This window comes from Mustela nivalis, assembly GCF_964662115.1.
Source record: "Mustela nivalis genome assembly, chromosome: 2".
Lineage (NCBI taxonomy): Eukaryota > Metazoa > Chordata > Mammalia > Carnivora > Mustelidae > Mustela > Mustela nivalis.
In genome coordinates this window covers 54,803,770-54,823,736 of record NC_139021.1, presented here as the reverse complement: position 1 = coordinate 54,823,736, position 19,967 = coordinate 54,803,770, and the positions used below count along the sequence as shown (strand labels likewise).

Sequence of the window (19,967 nt, the reverse complement as noted above, 5' to 3'; positions counted from 1 at the left end):
ATTTACATAAACTCTTCATTTCTTGAAGTTTATGAATCACTTTCAGGAAGATATGGATGCATAATTATCAAAATTTGACAAAGAGGGGAGTTAGGTTTTGGTAAATGAGGTTCACTAAATTTTAAAAAATCAACACTAATTTATTGTTTTATTTCATTTTTTTTCAGTGTTTTAAGCTTCATTGTTTATGCACCACACCCAGTGTTAATTTAATATAAACAAGATAAATTTCAGAGACCTCAAAATGAATTTAATAAAAGCAAAATAAATTGTGTAAATTTTGTATTCTTTCACTCTAAACAATGAACTCTAATCAACTGCATATATATATGTTGCTATGTCTTAATATTTCAATTCTAAATGAAGAATACTAAACTCTCTCATATACTAAACTCTTTCATATGCTAAAAACTACTTTTCATTAAGTAACTCCAAAAAATTAGGTTGAGCTACAGACTGAACTATACAGTCGCTGATCTTTAGAAAAAAAGAAAAAGAAAAAGAAAGAAAGAAAGATGCCTATATCAAAATCAGGTAATAAATCCACAATGAGCATATATATATATATATATATATATATATACACACACAAACTATTTCATTCACTTGCTTCTGGAAGTATACCTTTTCTTCTCTGTATGCAAGCATTTTTGTGTGTTTTAAATATGGAATTTGTGATTATACAAACAAAATATATTGTAGAAACCAATTGAAGCAAATGGAAATTATATTATTTTCTGTTATTATAGCTGCAGTCTAATAAACTAACTAGTCTCTAGGAAACCACTTAGCACCATAGAAAAGGTTACTTGTACTTAAGACCCATTGCTCATAAAGAGTTAATCTAGTCCCTGTGGTGAAGCACTTTACTGTCAGAAAGCTCTTTCTCTTCACTCCTGTTCACCATAGGAACAGGCCAATTGATAATAATATACATCTCTGAAACTGCTGTGATGAATAAACATCTCTCCAAATTACTCAAATTAATTTCAGCAGGTTGCAACATTTTCTGGTATGGATTTTTTTTTTAAGTCCATCTTTGTTCAAATGAGTTTTTCACAGACAAAACAGTTTCCCAGACCTGCATGCCAAAACATAGGCAAATGTGCAAAGCTATGGCATTTAAACAACATAAAATGGGCCATTAAGCATTCACAAATATTTTGGCTAGTAGTCTTTAGTTTCAGTCCTCAATACTAAACATTACTATTTCCATCTGAACCCTTTATGCACAAGTGTCATAATTAAATATCACTGACTTGCTCTTCCTATTGACCTTTGATGCATGTAAATAGGCTCTTGGGAAGGAAGGTGGGTTTTGTAATTCTGAGAGCTTTTATTGCTCTTATTAGTGTTTTTTTTTTTTTTTTACCATTTTTTCAATGTTCCAAAACCTCCCTAAAATACTATCTTATGTTTATATAGATATTCTTCTCTCAGAAACTCAAGATATTAAGAATATGACACCTCAGCCACCCTCAGTTTGAAGGTGGAAACACAACTTTTCGTTTTACAGAGGACAAACCTGGTGGAAATTTAATACCAAGGGTTTTCTTACCTGCACTCTCACAAATTGAATTAAAGATTTGCATAATAATCAGACTTAAGGCAGAAAAAAATAGTGTACTTTTTAAAAAGGGCTCCCTGGCTGTGTTTGAATAGTACAAAACATTACTCCAGGTTATTCTGAAGTTCTATGCTTATAACATAAAGTTCACTTTTATTCATAGCTTTAAACAAATGAAGGTATTTCTAAGAATCTTAAGATGTGAATAACAGAAAATTCTAAATTCCACTTTCTTCCATTTCTCAAGGTTTTGGGTTTTCAAGGAAATTGGGATATTTGTGTTCTTCTGATGTGTTTGCGGGGAGGTTAAAAATCCCTGTGGGTGCTGGAGATTGGCTTTTTAAAAGGAACTGTAAGTTTAATAATGTCTTAAAACTCTTCCTGTGATTGCTTAACTGTGGCCAGTCTTTAGCAATCACATATTTAGAATGCAAACTTGACACATAGTTTCAGGGTAAAAGAACATTTAGTAATCTTTCCCTTCAATTTCATTAAATGTTACTTGATGCTAACAGCATCAGTACCTTGGAACACATAGGCATCCATCTTGTTCTTCTGTTCTGTGACAGTGATATAAGTGTGACATTTGCAATAAAGGCAACATTCTACAGAATGTTCATTTACTTTCTTTTTCATTTTAACAAAAATGTTTATTAAGTGCCTCCTAGACTTAGAGAATGTTCTATGGGCTGGATACATAATAGTGAAAATACAGATGAGATCCTTGAAACTGAAGGTATATTCAGTGATGCTATAGTATCAGAAGTATGGATCTACATAAAGAAAGGAAGGGCATAAGAGAAGGAGTAAGTGAAGTTAAAATAAATTTTTTTTTATTTTTCTTGTTCCATATTAATATAACAAGCAACAGTTTCTTCAAAATAAGAATTGCAAAACTATTAATAATTATCTATGCTTATGTATATTTTATATTTGTTTATTTATATGTTTATGTATGCTCACATGTAATTAAAATTAATGGCAGTAAAAATACATGAGGCTGGGGAAAAGAATTAGAACCATTTTGTTATTATAAAGTACTCACATTACCTGTAAGTGGTATACTATTATTTGAAATGAATTTGGGCAACTGCTAAAAAAATAAAAAAAGAAGTATAACTGAATGCCAAAGAAGGAGAGAAAAAGGAATAGCATTAAATGTTTAAATAAAATCACAAAAACAAAGAACTGGGGCAACAAAGAGGATAATAATATTAATCCAAATATATAATAATCATTTTGAATTCCAATGGTTTACAAATAGAGAATAATAACATGATAAATATTACCTTAAATATATAAAAATCACTGAGTATCAGTGGTTTAAATTTGCAAATTAAAAGACAAGGATTGTCAGAGTGGATCAAAAAACAAGTATCGGGGCGCCTGGGTGGCTCAGTGGGTTAAAGCCTCTGCCTTCGGCTCAGGTCATGATCCCAGGGTCCTGGGATCGAGCCCCGCATCAGGCTCTCTGCTCAGCAGGGAGCCTGCTTCCCCCTCTCTCTGCCTGCCTCTCTGCCTACTTGAGATCTGTCAAATAAATAAATAATATCTTTAAAAAAATTATCAAACTATATGCTATCTATGAGAAACCCACTTTAAATACAGAGACATATAGATTAAAAGTAAATGTATGAAGAAAGATATAGCATGCTAATAGTAATCTAAAGAAATTAGTAGTATCTATATTAATTTTGGAAAGAGCAGACTTCAGAGTAAAAAAGATATCAGGGATGAAGAACAGCATTACATGATGATAAAGGTGTCAATTCTTCTAGAAGACATATGATCCTTAGTGTACATGTGCCTAACAACAGAGTATCAAAATACATGAGGCAAAACTGATAGAACTGTGAGAAGAAATAGATGAATCTGCTATTACAGTTGGAGACTTCTTCAGCATCCCTCTATCAGAAATGTACAGACCAGCAGACAGAAAATCAGTAAGGATATAGTTGAACTCAACAATACCATCAATCAACTTAATCTAATGGATATCTATAGACTACTTTATCCAACAACAGCAGAATACATATTATTCCTAAGCTAACATGAAATATTCACCAAGATAGATTACATTCTTAACAAACTTTAACAATATTAGAAAAACATAAATCATACAATGTCTGCTCTCAGAAATAAATAACAGAAAGATAGCTGGAAAATCCCCAAATACTTGGAGAGTAAAAACCAAACTTCTAAACACCACATGGATCAAAGAGAAATCTCAAGAAAAATCTAAAAATATTTCAAACTAAATGAAAATGAAAACACAACTTGTAAAAATTTGTGGGATGTACAAAAGCAGTGCTTAGAGGAAAATTAATAGCATTGAATGCATATTTCTAAAAAGAAAGGTTTAAAGTCTATAACCTAATATCCCACCATAGGCAGCTAGGAAGGGTGAGGGGGAGGCAAATTAAATCCAAAGCAAGGAGAAGAAAAATATAATAAAAATTATAGCAGAAATTAATGAAATTAAAAATAGGAAATCAATAGAGAAATTCAAATAAACGAAAGGTTGGTTCTTTGAAAAGATGAAAGAAACTGATAATGCTCTAGAGAGGCTAAGAAAAAAAGAGCAAGAATATATATTATTCATATCAGTAATGACAGAGGGGTCATCACTACAGATCCCATGGACATTAAAAGGATGATTAAGAAATAGTGTGAACAACTCTATGTTCACAAAATTCATAACCTAGGTGAAATAGACTGATTCTTTGAAAGGCACAATCTACTCAGTCTCATAAGACAAGAAATAGACAATCTAAATAAGCCTATATCTATTAATGAATGTATAAAGAACTCCTCCTAAAACTTGAGAATAAAAAAATAAACAACATAATTAGAAAATGAGCCAAAGCCTTAATTCATACACTTCACAAAAGATGTATAGATGACAAATTATAAGCATATGAAAAGATACTCCATGTCATATGTCATCAGGGGTATGCAAATTAAAACAATAGTGAGATAGCACTACACAGCCATTTAGAATAGCAAAAATCTAGAACACTGGTAATACCATATCCTGGTGAGGAGCTGCAACAAAAACTCTCATTCATTGTTGGTGAAAATGAAAAGTAGAATGGCCATTTTGGAACATAGTTTGCCAGTTTCTTATAAAACTAAATACACTTTTACCACACAATCCAGCATTCATGCCCCTTGGTATTTACCCAAAGGAGTTGTAAAATTATGTCCACATAAAAACTGCCACACAGATGTTATAGCAGCTATATTCATAATTGTCAAAACTGGAATCTGCAAAAGATGTCCTTCATTAGGTGAATGTATAAATAAATGGTAGTATATCCAGACAATGAAATATTCAGTGCTATAAAGTCATGAAGAGACATGGAAGAAACTTAAATGTATATTGCTAAATGAAGGAAGCAAACCTAAAAATTTTACATATTATATGATTCCAAATATATAGCATTTTGGAAAAGGAAAATTCAGAAAGAGACAAGTAAAAAGATCAACAGTCTCTTTAGGTGTTGAGAAGGAGAGATGATTACACAGAGAACAGGTGATTTTTATTGCGTGAAACTGTTCTGTATGAAACTATAATGATGGAAACATATCATTACACATTTGTCAAAACTCATAGGATGAACAACCCCAAGAATTAAATAAACTATGAACTTTGGGTGATTATGATGCATCAATATAGGTTCATCAGTTTTAAGCATTGTACTTCCCTGGTGGGGGATGTTAATAACAAGAGCAGCTCCGCATGTGTGGAGGAAGAGGATAGATGAGAAATCTCTTATTTTCTGCTCAATATTGCTGTGATCTTGAAACTGCTATAAAATATGAAGTCTATCTAAAAATAGAACACAAAGAAAGGGCCTTATCCAAAAAACAGAAACTCAACTATGAACACTAAGAACACCCCCCCCCCAAAATTAAGGAAAAAGTATTGGAAACAGTAGTCAAACATACAATAAAATGCTTTTGCTGGAGAAAATTTGCAGTAGAGAAGGGCTCTACCTTTTCCATGCAAATGGGATACTGGTAAAACATTTGAGATGAGATCATGGAATCACTGTAGGTTTGACATCCTTCAAAAAGGGCTTCCTTCACTGCAGATGAGCAGATCTTTACTACCTTGGAGACAAATAGGACAAATAGCAGTGATCTTAGGAGACAGTACCATTCTAGTATTCATCAATAACACCTTGAGATGGCAAAAGGCAGTGGCGGGAATAACAGTTCAAGAATGAAATAAACCAGAACCCTATGCTTCTAGACACAGTCACATAGTCCTGGCTGAAATCTGTGTGTGCCTCTGGTTTCTTAGACAAAACAAGGTAAAAGGATAAAGAATAATGGGGAAAGAAGAGAGTGAAACCACCCATATGACCAGTGTACACTTGAACATGTTAATTAACAGACTCCAAGAAGATATAATCCTTCTTGATTAAAAGTCCATATTACATTGATGTGGAATCAGTCCATTGCTCTTTGTTTTGTTTTGTCATCAAGTTTAGATGTGTGAGACTCTAAGTCTGTTTTGAATACATAGAAAAGTAATTGCCAGGGCCTCCTAGGTGGCCAGTCGGTTAAGCATCCAACTGTTGATTTCGGCTCAGGTCATGATCTCAAGATTGTGAGATCTAGTGAGAAGTCTGCTTGACATTCTCTCCCTCTTCCTTGCCTCCCCCCCAGCTTATAATCCTTCTCTTTCTCTTGTTCTCAAATAAATAAATAAATCTTTAAAAAATAAGGAAAAGTAATTGCAGTAGGCTGAGTCACTAAGCATATATTTAGATTTAATGTAGAAAGCAAAAATTAAATTACTAAAATCCAGAAAACAAAATGTCAAGGAGGCACTTAAAATGGAAACATAGAACAAAAATATAAAAGATAAAAGTGAATCAGCCCAATCCAAATATATGGTAATAAGTGAAATCAATCAAAATCTAAATATATACTGATTTAAGTATCTAAAATAAAATAAAAAGACTTAAAAACAATGGTAAGAGATATGTCAAACTAAGGTAAAATTAAAGCAAGGTGTAAGGGATAGTAAAATTTCAGGTCCAAAGAATTAATGGAACAAGAAGGTTATTTTCTGCTGATGAACACTTAATGCATATAATTTGTATAGAATATGATAGCATTGAACTTATATGTGCTAAGTACCACTGCATCACTATTACAAAATTGGGGAATACTAGGAGAAATTATATAAGTAAAAATTTTATGGGAGAATTTTTATATCATGTACTCACTTTCTAGTAGACTGAATGGACAAAATATAACTAAAGACAGAAATGAATGATGTAATTGTTAAGGTATAACACATATATATATCAAATTTTTTAATCTGCAAACCCTCCTAAGTGTTCATAAACATTTATAAAACCAATCATAAGCCAGACCATAGCAAAAATTAATTAACTTCAAAAGTTATAAATGGGAAGGGTTACATTTTTTGCAAGCACAACAAAAACAACACAACAAAACAAAAAGATTTATTTAACCTCTAAGTGTTTTCAAGCAGCAAGAGTACCCTTGGTAGGTTAACATATGCAGCTCATTTGGGAGACTAGCTCAAAAGGCTTTAAACTGAGAAAGTAATTATTGCATACATACATTTACTAAATATCTGAAAGTCACATCCTTATGAGTAATTTCTACACTTTTGTTTTTATGTGTCTGTCCTTATCAAATATAAGTGTTGCTACCTGTCCTTAATGTATTTTTAATGTTTGCTTTCTAGCTTAATATCTATTCTGTTCCATCCCAGATAATTTAATGTATACTCATATCATCAGGATGGTTTTATATCTGTTATCTATATGCCCCAGTCTAGAGTTAGTCACCAAATGTACTGATTGCCCTTTTCCATCTGACACAGTGCTAAATAGTTTGTTAAAGAAATGAATAAAACATGGACTAATTCAAGAGGTGCAGAATGGCCTGTACAATCTCTTCCTGAAATACTGTAGCAGAAACATATGCCTTGGGGCGCCTGGGTGGCTCAGTGGGTTAAGCCGCTGCCTTCGGCTCAGGTCATGATCTCAGGGTCCTGGGATCGAGTCCCGCATCGGACTCTCTGCTCAGCAGGGAGCCTGCTTCCCTCTCTCTCTCTCTGCCTGCCTCTCCATCTACTTGTGATCTCTCTCTGTCAAATAAATAAATAAAATATTAAAAAAAAAAAAAGAAAAGAAACATATGCCTTGAGTCTTGTGGGATTTGGGAGGTTGTCTGAGTATTGTGAACCAGTGGTCATGGACTCGAGGAGGCAAGAAAAATATCAACCAAGAGACAATGGATAAATCGAGAAGTAAGAAGGAATAATGTAGCTTGGGAAAAGAAGTGAGACACAGAAGGGACTGGATGTTCAAAAGTAGACCCTCCTTGGCTTTACACCATCAATACAGTCAAACACAGAGTGTCTGCAGAAGAACAGCAATGGACGGAGCTTCATTGAAACTCTTCAGGAGCATTCCTGAAAACATTCAGTCTAGCATACTCTGGATGTATTTTTTAAATAGTAATAATTAACTTTAATAATAATAATAATTTTATAATGATTTTAAATAGTAATAATTTTAATACTCATTCAATCTTTATCATGATTCCAAGTTCAATTTTGGCTTTTTATTTTACCCTTTTGCAACTGCACATTCAAATTCCTGTGTCGGCCCATTTGCGTGGTTACTCATTTACTCATTCATTTACTAAACAATTGGTGAAGCATTTCCCAAGGAACGAGAATTGAGGAGGTGATTTTTTGAAGGTGAATACAAACTGACATTTCTCCAGTGTTCCATTTCTCTTTTGAGTCTAGTTACTTATTGTCTGAAGGCTTCCCAAGGAGTTACAAACATTGCAAAGTTAGTACCAAATGAAATAACTTTGATATAATTAATGAAGAAAATATATCCCAAATAAAACATTAGGGTAGGTGAGGGGGGAAAAAAAAAAAAAAAAGCTGAATTTTCCATATTTCTTGCTAGTTTAGGTATCACTAGTCTAAGCCTAAATTGCCATGTCAATAAAATGCCTTTCTTTTCTTCATATTAGTTATTATATATTATTATGGCCCAATGACTCTGTTTCCTCACATTTTTAAGAAACAGAATGCGTTTAGATCAAATACGAATTTTTGCTGTTGCTCCTGAGGTAATACATGCGAGCATTTACCCCTTCTCACTGCACCTAAGGAAGGAAATGTATCAGATGTAGAGTATTATCTGAGTAAAGGCTTCTTACATCTGGAGAAGCATAGAGCAGAACCACAAACACTAAGAGCTTTTTCAGAAGACAGCCTTCAACATATAGAGAAGTCGATAGACTGGATGGGGCTCAAGAAAACCTCTATGTACAACAGGACATATGAGGAAGTTGGTGCCAATATCATCAAAAATGATGTAGTTAGAACGTAGTTAGAACTGGTTTCATGGTCCTCAAATTAACTGAGTTATCTGACCACGATGTTTTTTCACAATCATTATCTTTAGATAGGCATTTAGTTTTATGAGCCAATCAGAATGATCTCTCCTCTCCAAATAGCCAAGGCCTTCTAATGTTCTAAAAAAACAAAACAAAACAAAACAAAACAAAACAAAAAACAGCCACTCTTCTGCGTCTTACTGAGAGGTTTGCTGTGCGCTTAATTGGAGGTACGGTATAATAAAATCGCTTCACCAGATGACTTACCAACTTCTGCCTTTTTTTTGAAGGTTCACATGCCAGATGCACTTAAATTCTGTCCATGGCACATGGCCTTGCAAATTGTAAACCTACCTAAAAGAAAATATTGGAGCCCAATTTATAACTACACCTTAAAGAATACTGCTGTTTATCGCCTCTCCTTCCCCCCATCCGTGCTTTTCATGTGTTCTAAAGATTCAGATTCTCAGTATTCTCCCAAAGGGTTGAGGATTATTTGAGGCTGCCTAATAGGAGGTATTCAAACAAGATACATATATATATATATATATATTTTTTTTTTTTTAAATCATGGGTTTTGCATCATACAGGGGCCAACTGCACTACCTTTCCAGGGAAAGGATACTTTTCTGTAACATTTAGCCAGTGTGCTACATATCTGCCAACAACACTGCTAAAAAGTCTCACTTTCAAGGGGAAGAGAGAGAGAAAGAGAGAGAGAGAGAGTCATTTCCAATCAAGCATCATTAAATTTTCTACCTTGAGATTGTCAAGACCGTGCTACAATGATCAATTACATATAGCAAATCACCTTTACCATACTCTGTACGGTATGAGTTTTATAGTTCCTAAGTCATCATTTGTTGTCGTTGTTACACCATCAAATGTCCATTTATGATTAAGATGGCATTAGCAATGCATTCAGAAGTTGTGGATAATTAAGTACAATGGAGATTGGAATTGGAAGTGGAAAACATTCAAACCAAGATTCTAGTCCGAGTATTGTGGAAATGACTTGATCTGAGTATGTAGGGCCAATATCCCCTGAACTGTCATATTAGTGTCCCACACTGATTAACACTTCCTAAAAACTTAATCCCATCAGAAATCTTAAGGTAGAGGGGAGCTTAATTGTCTCTTGAAAGTCTGCTACCTTTCACCTGCACATAAGACAGCCATGATGATTTTCTTTTAAACCAGCAAGAGGGACAGAGAAAGAAAATCAGCCAGAAGTATTTGTCGGCAAGATTCCTTAATGTCCGTTTCAAAAGTCACAGATTACAGTTTAAAATGGAAGTCCCCTTTTGAACAAAGAAGGAAAGGTTATGAGAAAATACAGTTTGCCATTATTGATGTACAAAGCCAGCTCTGATTGCCTCTGTCCTGTAGCTCCCCCACATGCACCACTTGGATATTGCCTAAATCTCTGGAAATGAAAGAGAGGAGCTTCTGTCAGAGCGCTCCCCGCTGCGGCTATGAGAACCCAGCTCGCAGAGCATCACATCCAACCTGTTTTTCTCATTGCACATACTTTATAGACTGCTTGTCAGGTGGTCTCTGTGTGGTTTGCTCAGGTAATCCTAGAAACATGTAAAAGTCATACAAATTATAATTTAAGAAAAGGAAATAAAGTCAATTGACCATTGATTGTTCTTTCCTCTTATCCCAGAACCTGGTAAGAGCATCCAAGTGTAATGATTGTTAACTCAAAGAATTTCTGTCTCACTGCACTTTATCTTTGCTGGTAATGAAGTTAGTGGTTTCAACTTTAGTCTCTCTGTCTTTTTCTTTCTCTCTCCCCTTCTGTCTTTCCAAAGGCCACCTCCATGAAAGACAAAGAGTAATTATGCTGTTTTAGCCCAACAGTCAGCCTTCTTTCTGTCCTTATCCCTTAGTAAATGAGGGAACGCACTAAAGAAACAGAAGCAGGCTACTTAGAGAGCGAAATTTAAAATTTTGCTTGAAAAAGCGTCAATATAAAGAATAGAGCTGACCTGAGTTTTAGGAATATAATCATTTCCTGATCATCTGTTGCTAATAACAGAGTAGGGTTTATACTTTATGTCCTAGTTTGTCCCAGTGGGTGACCACCTCCTATAACCACACCCTTCTCTGTTTGGGTTGCAGAATAATATTAACTTGTGTGAAACGTCCTGCTCTTAGACTGTTAAGGGATATGGGATGTTTCCTCTGGTATTCTGTGCTGGACACTGGCGCAGAGGGCTTGAGAAGCCTTTGCATTTATATAGATTTCTCCAGCCCCTTTTCTTCTGTATGTCACTATTCATTCCTAAGCGTATTCATCTACATTTTGTTAATTGTGATTTAAAATTCCATCTTAAAAGATGTACATCTATACTACAGTAATTTTGAAGGCAAGCTGTTATTTCATTGGATTGTCACTCTTTCCAGAAATCAAACCCTCCCTGTCACATATAAATAGATTGCTTGATATACATGCAATATCCTGTTGGTGTCATGCACTCTTTTCTTTAATCTGACTGACATGGCACATAATAAAATGCTCACTTCAATATATGTCTGTTGCATTTTGCCTAATTCTGGGCTTAGTTTAATATTAGTCATGAATATTTCCTCCAACTAGACGGGAATTTGAATCTGTATAAAAGCACAGTTTATGTTCATGCTAAAGCACAAGCTTCAACCTTATTCTTTATTGCTGACTCCATTTGTGATGAATTAAGTCATCTCAAGGAAAGACCTGAAAGCAACAGGGACCAGAACTGTTATCTTTATCCAAGAGTCAGGTGCAGAGCGAGGAGGTGAAATTCAGCTGCTGTGCTTTACTTTCCCTGAGCTTCAGAGCCGAGAGTTGGAGGGAGCTGCTCGGTGGGAGGAAATAAGAACAGATGAAACCATATTATATCTCTGGACTCCTTTTAGGCTAAGAAGCCACAGTAGACTCAAATGCCAAGATAACGTTATATTTATTTTATATTCCTTTCTATCATAAGTAGGGACGAGTTCGTCATCATTTCTTATTTGTATTTTACGTATCAAATTTAATTAATGGAAGAAGAAAAGTCATTACAGTGATATGTATGTGAGTGTGTGCATCAATGTACACATGTCCCCACACCCAAAACATGTAAACACGTACATTTGTTTAAGCAGATGCGGCGGTGCCGATGGGATTTTATCAGTTTAGGTTCTAATAACTTGAGAAAATTTTCTTCCCGGATTAAAATAATTATAAAATATTTTGAAATTTTTCTTCACCCTCTCAAATTTATCAAGAAAAACAATTCATGCTCCTTTTCTCTGTTACCTTCTATTTTGTAAATGCGTATCACGTGTTAACAGCTGTAATAGTGGGTTAATATTCCTTATTTTTTTTTTTTTGCATCCTCTGTCTCAAGATGGCAATGCCATATTTAATATGAGAATCCACAGGTCAGCTGGCTTGTATATGGGGCTGTGATATTCCTATGCAGGGAGAGTCTCTAAACAGAAAGAAACCTAAATAGAAAGCTATCCAGTAAGAAACATCCCATTATAAAGTGACTTTCTATCATAAGGATTTAAAAATCTTAGAGGGCCAAACATGTTCTTCATGAGCACCATAATGTACATTAAGTGTTCCTCTGCAAATAACAAAGAGAGGTTTCAAAGAGTGCTGCCCACCTCCTCTAAAATTAGAACGGATTTTTTTGTGTTTGTGTCACTCTAGTGTTTGTATGGATATATGTATGTATCTGTCTTGTTTCTGGACATCTCTCCTCTCCTTAGCAGTTCTGCTGTTGTATATTTTTTTTCTTGTGGCTCTATGAGATATTTTGTTTCATAGTCTGTCTGGGAAACAAAAATTTACACCATTTCTACAAAGAAAGAGAGCACACATTGTTTGTACGATGGGCAGCGTGGACTCCCAATGGATGGAGACAATAGATAAAATGAACTACTGGCTAAAACAGATTAGATGCCAAACTCAGTTAGTCCTTGCCTAATTCTATAAAAGTATGTCAGTTAGGGACTTACTTGACCTAAGGAAAAAGCAAATCTCGAAACAATATCCGAGCTGATTACTTATTCAAACTGATTATGCTGCCGCCACTGCTCTGTTGAAACAAAATACAGTCATGTAAATTTAGCCCATTCCCTTGGCCAGCCTGCATAGAGAAACTGCCATTACAAGGTATTTTATTCAATGACACCGGCAACATAGAGCAGATTAATTACAAAACAGAACAGTGAAACAGAAATTATATCCTCGTTACAGCCATTTTCTGTAAGAATTTTGCATTGTCCTCACTGAGCACTTCTGCTATGCTTGAAGTTTCGTGACACGGTTGTTCTGAAAATCTTAGGATCGTCTACAGCCATTAGCTTAATACCGTGAGTTTTATTAGATAATTACTTCTGTCACCAAAATGCTAGAAGATGGGACAGAACTAAAAAGTCAAATATTGGGGAGACAATGCAAAACTGATCCCCAGGAGTCCGAGTAACCAGGTCCCGGCGCAAGAAACATTGACCTGGTACGCTGGAATCCCTGCTCTGTGGGTAGATGCTATCATGCTCAAATCAGACGGTCCAAAGGGGAGGAGAGCCAAGTTTAGAATTGGAAATGGTCCTTCTCAGAACGATGCTGGGTCAAGTACGGCGTGCTCACTAACATGGGTATGGAGTACAATATAGCAACTTGTATTTTGAAAAGCCGGGCACAGTCTCAGGTAAGCCTATTGTTCCCCAAAGGCCGTTCGCAGTTACTGTTAACACACTTCCCGGCTTTCACCAGAGCCTTCAGGAGCTGTGACAGTGCTTGTAAATGGGATGCTCACGACCAGTCTGTCTGCTTCTCAAGCATGTCAGGAAAGCCGGACACTATTAATAATACTAATGGAGAGATTATCTTTAGCTCTGATTTTTTTTTCTCCTTTGAAAATAAAAGTGGGAGGTTTGTTTTAACACCCTGCCCTTTTCATAAAGGTTGTGGGAAGCAATTGAACCTCTCCGCAGAAACCTTCCTTTTCAAGTTTCCGCTTAATTAAAACACTGCATTTACTTGGTTATGAGTGAACTCTTCGCGAGGATATTTTGGAGCGATAAAACACAATGGTAATAAAATTAGCAGTAACCCTTTGTCAGAAGAAGAGCATATTTGTTCGACTGTATGGACAAAGGGACAATTATATACTTTTAAATGACCCATTAAAGAGGCAATGCTGTGCCTGGGATTCCTTATTACAAACGTCTCTTCGGCCAGGATACCATAAAGTCTGTAGAATAGCCAATTAGATAGAATTAATGCACAAATTTCTGCAGAAAAATATGTAAGCAAAATACTTAAAACCATTCAGGAGTGGGCAAAATCAAGTTGCTAAGACAAAATAAATAACCTGGTGCTTTGCTACGCCGCTGTGGACCTCTGCTAAGCTGATAGGCTGTGCTCAACATAAACATGTTAAGTCCATGACAGACAAGACCCTGCTCAAAAACGAAGGTCCTTTTTAAAAATGTGTTCCCCAAGTGCTTCCTCCCAATTTCAATTAAGTCTTGAAGATGGAAATATTTTTCATATTTTCATGAAACCGGGCATTACACAGAATACATATTTCAAGAATTTCATACTTTTTTGGCAGACCCACCTCCCCGAGCCCTTCTAATAAAGCTCACGATCCCCCCTGCACAAGAGCCATTTCATGCTCTTTCTCTTTTTTAGTCTTTTTAAAGCTAAAAGTTAAAACAAATCATTTTATAAGACCAAAGTAGGAAGGTCAAATTGTTTTCCTTTATCTGGAATGGTTACTGAACCCTGGTGTTTGTCTTCTACCCACGTTGGCATTCTGCCTGCCTTTCTCTTTTGTCATGGATTTTCAGCTATAAAGTGTGTTCGTCTTTAAAACTAAGCCTCCCTGTGTCATATGTGCAACCCTGCTCCATACAACCCAACACAACTTATCACACACTGACAGCTAATATTTAAAAGAGAACACACACGTATTTTGAGGTTTGATAACTGCTATCAATCTCGATAATGGGTATCCAATCCAAAATTGTGACAGATATCTAGTGGATTGAGCATCTACCATGAGCAGCTAATGCTGGAGTAAATGAATCAGTGAGGCAGCTACTTCACACCTATAATTAAAAACAAAACAAATAAATGCCACACAAATAAGAAAGCCAGAGAAATCTATGTCAGACCTGCAAAATGCACCAAAGGGTGAAACGTACGGACACCAGTTACTGATTTAGCTTTCTTGTCCTTTGATTTGCTTAAAATAGAATAGTGTGAGATTTTTCTAAAGATTTTTTTTTAATGGTTAAAATTTCAGGATTTCCAGTTCAATTTGTCATTGCACCTTGTTTTCACAGGAACTGCCAGCAGAGATATAGTGGGCCCTGAAACAGCATGACTTTGATGCTTAGAAAATGCTCTCTTTTAACAAAGTAAATCAAGGTACAGTGACCTCCAAAAGCCAAATTGCAGAACAGAGCATAATGGGTAATGGTATGTAAATTGCCATGCATGCAATTGGGATGTCATTACAGCCAGACCAAATGGTGGTAGCTAATGACCTCGACATTTGATTTCTAGGTGCATTTTATTTTATTTTTTCCTGATTTGAAAATATATCTGTCCGAGACAGTAGCTTTAGCACACTGATGAGCCTGAATAAAGAGTGCGAATTTCTCTACAATGACTATTGTGCCTTAAATCAACCGAATTTGAAGACAGTAGCAGAATAGCCCTCAAATCACTCTCATGGATATATGTAATTTGTATGATATTAATCCTCATTTTCAACTTGAAAATAAATTTCCTTATAAAATTGTCCTCCTAAGGAAAAGATGAGGCATAAATATTTGGTTTTGGCTTTGAAATTATTTAGGCGCGGAAAAGAGAAATGGGTATACAATTAAATATGCGTGTTCTGGCCTCAGAATGTCCATCCCACATTTAGTAGTAAATTACTTGGGGATTGAAAGGACTGTACTGTGTATCCTTAATAGTCATTTGTTCTAGGAAGTTCAGTTATTGAATATTGTGGCATCATTTCTGTACTGCAAATGAGTTTCACTGTACAGCTGGTTCGTTTTTGTTGAGGTGAAAATAAAATGAAAATGTTTCACTATGAAGTCTTCCCATAACTCTAGTTAGGATTTTAAAAATAAATCATAACAAGAGCTCCAAGAAAATATTTATTGCTCTTTCCAAGCATTAGGAGAAATGCTTGCTCTGGACCTGTCATTCAGAGCAAATCAAGATACTGCTGTTCAGACATTGCTAGAAGAATCACTAAAGCATTGCTGAGAATAACAGACCTGAAGAAAAGATCCAATTGTCTCTTAATTTATTAACAATTTAAAGTATTTAGAACTGACTGATGTAAAGACGCACGAAGTAGTTTTTACTGTGCTGTATCCTAGGGAAGTTCAAAATAGTTTTAAATTACTTTTTCATTAAGTTACATGATTTCTTAAATGATCAGATTACTTAGGTCACACTAGACCACCTCTCTAAAAATTACATTGTCATTCGTGTAGATTACTCAAAAATCTGTGTTTTTGTCTTTCTGCCATGTAAGTACTTTTTCAGATATAAAGGTCCTAGAGGAAATATCTATGCATACATGTATAGATACACACACACACACACACACACACACACACACTTTCTCTCTCTCTCTCTATCTCTCTCTCCATTTTAAGTATTCTTGCTTTTATTTTATTGCAGGTAATCAAATTGCTTAGGACGTCAACAAAAATACTACTAAGGTTTTATTTTTTTTCTTGTTAAATTGTCATTGGAACAAAATGTTACTTTCTTTTTTAATAATTGTAATCCATAGGTAAAATTTTATAGATGGCAAGAATGTCCATATTCTATACTGACTTCTATGCCTCATGTATGCTCACTTGGATTTATTTTATATCCCATTATTGGTTTAGTTCAAGACAAAATAAATTAAACAATGAATAGACTACAGATATTTCCCATGGGGTAAGGGCACTTGATTTTATTTTCCCCTCTTCCTACATAATATTGCAATAAGTGTCTTTTGAAACTTATAGCAAGCAGTCCATGTTACTGCTCTTTCTTTTATTCCTAAATACAGCATATGCATAGGTAGTGTTGGACATGAAGCCTTTTTCATTAAACATGTTTGCACATTAAAATTACTTGGGTAAAATTTTAAACACATTTTGGTTAACATAACCCATGTGTATTTCTGCAGCACCGATAATCCCCCTGCACACTTTCTCAGAAAGACTGTAACAAAGGAGCAGCAATACAAACCAGAGAACAATTCTGCTTGATTTTCCTTTGCAGTCATTTTATCAGGGACCAAGAATATTCCGCAGTGGTGCCCAGATGAAGGCTGCATGCATTCCCGAGCATTGCATTGTAGAAGAAAATGAAAAACCTAATAGCATTTTGACGTATTCCAGTTAGGTTTTCCATTAAGAGAAAAAGGTGATATGTTCACACCATTTGTCAGGAAAAGAAGAAATGAAGAAAATGTTGACAATTTCATTACACTCTGGTTATGGGGTGATCTGAACTTACCTATTACAAGATAAAAAAAAAAAAACTATTCCAGATATTATTAGTCGAAAACATTATTGTTTATAGTTACTTTAACATGTGCCAAAACTATAGAGTTGATATAACTGTATATGCTCAGATTTAAAAGGAGATATTTTATATCATTTACAACCTTGCTTAAAAATTTGTATCCTCTGAATGCCAGAGCATCACACCAAGTCACGCGTTGCCGGACATTTCGCTGATAAATCCAGCCCTGAAAAGAGGATGTACAGATACTATAAAAATGCTTCTAAGTATATCATTCTTTTCTTGACCTATGTATTTATTCAGAAGATATTTTCTCCATTTCTCATATTTTTTTTTTTGCTTGTATTATTGACTATAGGACTCCCGGATTTTCTGCTGAGAATATTTCCCTAGGGAGAACAGGTGCTGTCCATTTAAAATCAAAGTTAAAAAACTGAACATTTTTTCTAGGGTGCCAGAGAGACAAGTGTGCATTCAATCTGTTCAACTAGAAATTGAGGATTACACACAAAGATTTAGCTTTATTTATACTTCCTTGATTGATAAGCAGTAGCTGAACCATTAAGGCATTTCACAGGAAAGCACCTTTGTTGCATATATGCTAAAGCGTATTTACTAAAATATTATTTAGTTCTGTGGTTTTGGAAAGAAGTTTATTTAAAAGGTCTCAGGTGTAGATTTCAAAATACCAGAAGCATAAAGCTGCGTAAACATAAGAACTTTTTATCTCATTTTTAGTAAGTTGGCTAAGTGCTTTTACCTGAGTATAGCCAAGCATATTAATCATTTCTCTCTCTCTCTCTCTCTCTCTCTCTCTCTTTCACACACACACACACACACACACACAAATGTCTAACAAATATTGCAGCATATGTGTACGAGGACTGGGGCTCGACTGGTGTGGAGAGCACAGAATGGTCTAGATGTATGACAACGAGCAAGAAGAGGCTGCTGGGTAGCCGGGAAAGAGCAGGGATGAAAAGAGGCATCAGAGGATGAGGCCTGGCAGGAAACTCAGGTGATACCGAGCTGACCTCCCTATCAGAACAGACTGTTGTATTCACGAGCACCAATATTATCTTCTTTTCATCACATTCGTGTGGCAAATCATATTCGTGTATTTACATTGTATTGGATACTCGTGTGCTAAGGGCAATTATCAGACTCCACAGATTTCCTGTCAAGAGGGGAACTCGGAAGGCCACCTGGTTCGTTCGTAGCATTGAGGTGGGCTTCATGGGCCCCAGTCCGAAACCAAGTTCTCTTTGCCTGAAGAGGATGTTCTGAAATAAACCATGTCTTGTTTTCTGACCAGTTGTGGAATGAGTTTTAAAATATTAACTTTGTCCCAAAGTAAGACATCATTATTTCAAGTCAGCATCAATTAACACATTATATCATACCAGTTTAAAAAGATATTAGCCACATAGAAAGTAGGAAGTTCAAATTTTTGAGACTGTGACAAGTATAATATGCACCTCATATGTAAACTCAATCCCTTGCTCCGCATCATAAGGGTGGTAAATGTTGATGCGCATCTTGTCTTCCAGTTAAGCTGACCAGAATTCTGATCCTGGCCGGTACATTTCATTTCCTCCCATGGTACGATCTAGATTCCAATTTGCGAAAATGTAAACAAGCTTAGAAAAATTACTTTTTTTCTTTTCTTTTCTTTTTTTTTTTTTTAAGATTTTATTTATTTATTTGACAGAGAGAGATCACAAGTAGGCATAGAGGCAGGCAGAGAGAGAGAGAGAGGAGGAAGCAGGCTCCCTGCTGAGCAGAGAGCCCGATGCGGGACTCGATCCCAGGACCCCGAGATCATGACCCGAGCCGAAGGCAGCGGCTTAATCCACTGAGCCACCCAGGTGCCCAGAAAAATTACTTTTTTCTAATAAACAATTATAAAGAATCTTCTATGGTAAAACTTATTTAAATATCTTTTAAACGTCTTCAATTAATGTCTGTGACATTCCTTTTTGTGTTTTGTTTTTACCTCTCTTTTTGTCCAAGTGAGTTTGCGTGAGAGTCAAGTGAAGCAATTAGAAGAAAACAAAAAAGGAGGAGAGGAGGCAAATGAAAGGAAGTTGGCATCAAGGAAGTCAGAGGGCAAATATTTATCACACCTTAGCACCATTGATGTGGTGGGAGACAAAGTCTATCAGGCTCCATGACCTGACTTGAGGATTTTAATGTGCCCCTTTTTCCAAAACCTTCCTTTCCTAAAGGAACTAAAATATTGCACAGTCAGGACAAAATCCCATCATTGTGACAACATCCCCAATGTCCTTTCCTGATTTCTTGGCTGGATTTTGGGGGCTCTTATTTTTTTTTTTAAAGATTTTATTTATTTATTTGACAGAGAGAAATCACAAGTAGATGGAGAGGCAGGCAGAGAGAGAGGAAGGGAAGCAGGCTCCCTGCTGAGCAGAGAGCCTGATG

The 19,967-nt window shown here is 35.5% G+C and overlaps 1 long non-coding RNA gene across 1 annotated transcript; it reads left to right on the top strand.

Annotated features, from left to right (window-relative positions):
* Positions 1 to 2,255: 2,255 nt before the first annotated feature.
* LOC309854454 lies at positions 2,256 to 18,717 on the top strand. Its single transcript, XR_014306245.1, has 3 exons — positions 2,256 to 2,373; positions 15,320 to 15,404; positions 18,394 to 18,717. It is a non-coding gene; the product is annotated as an uncharacterized lncRNA (long non-coding RNA).
* Positions 18,718 to 19,967: the final 1,250 nt, after the last annotated feature.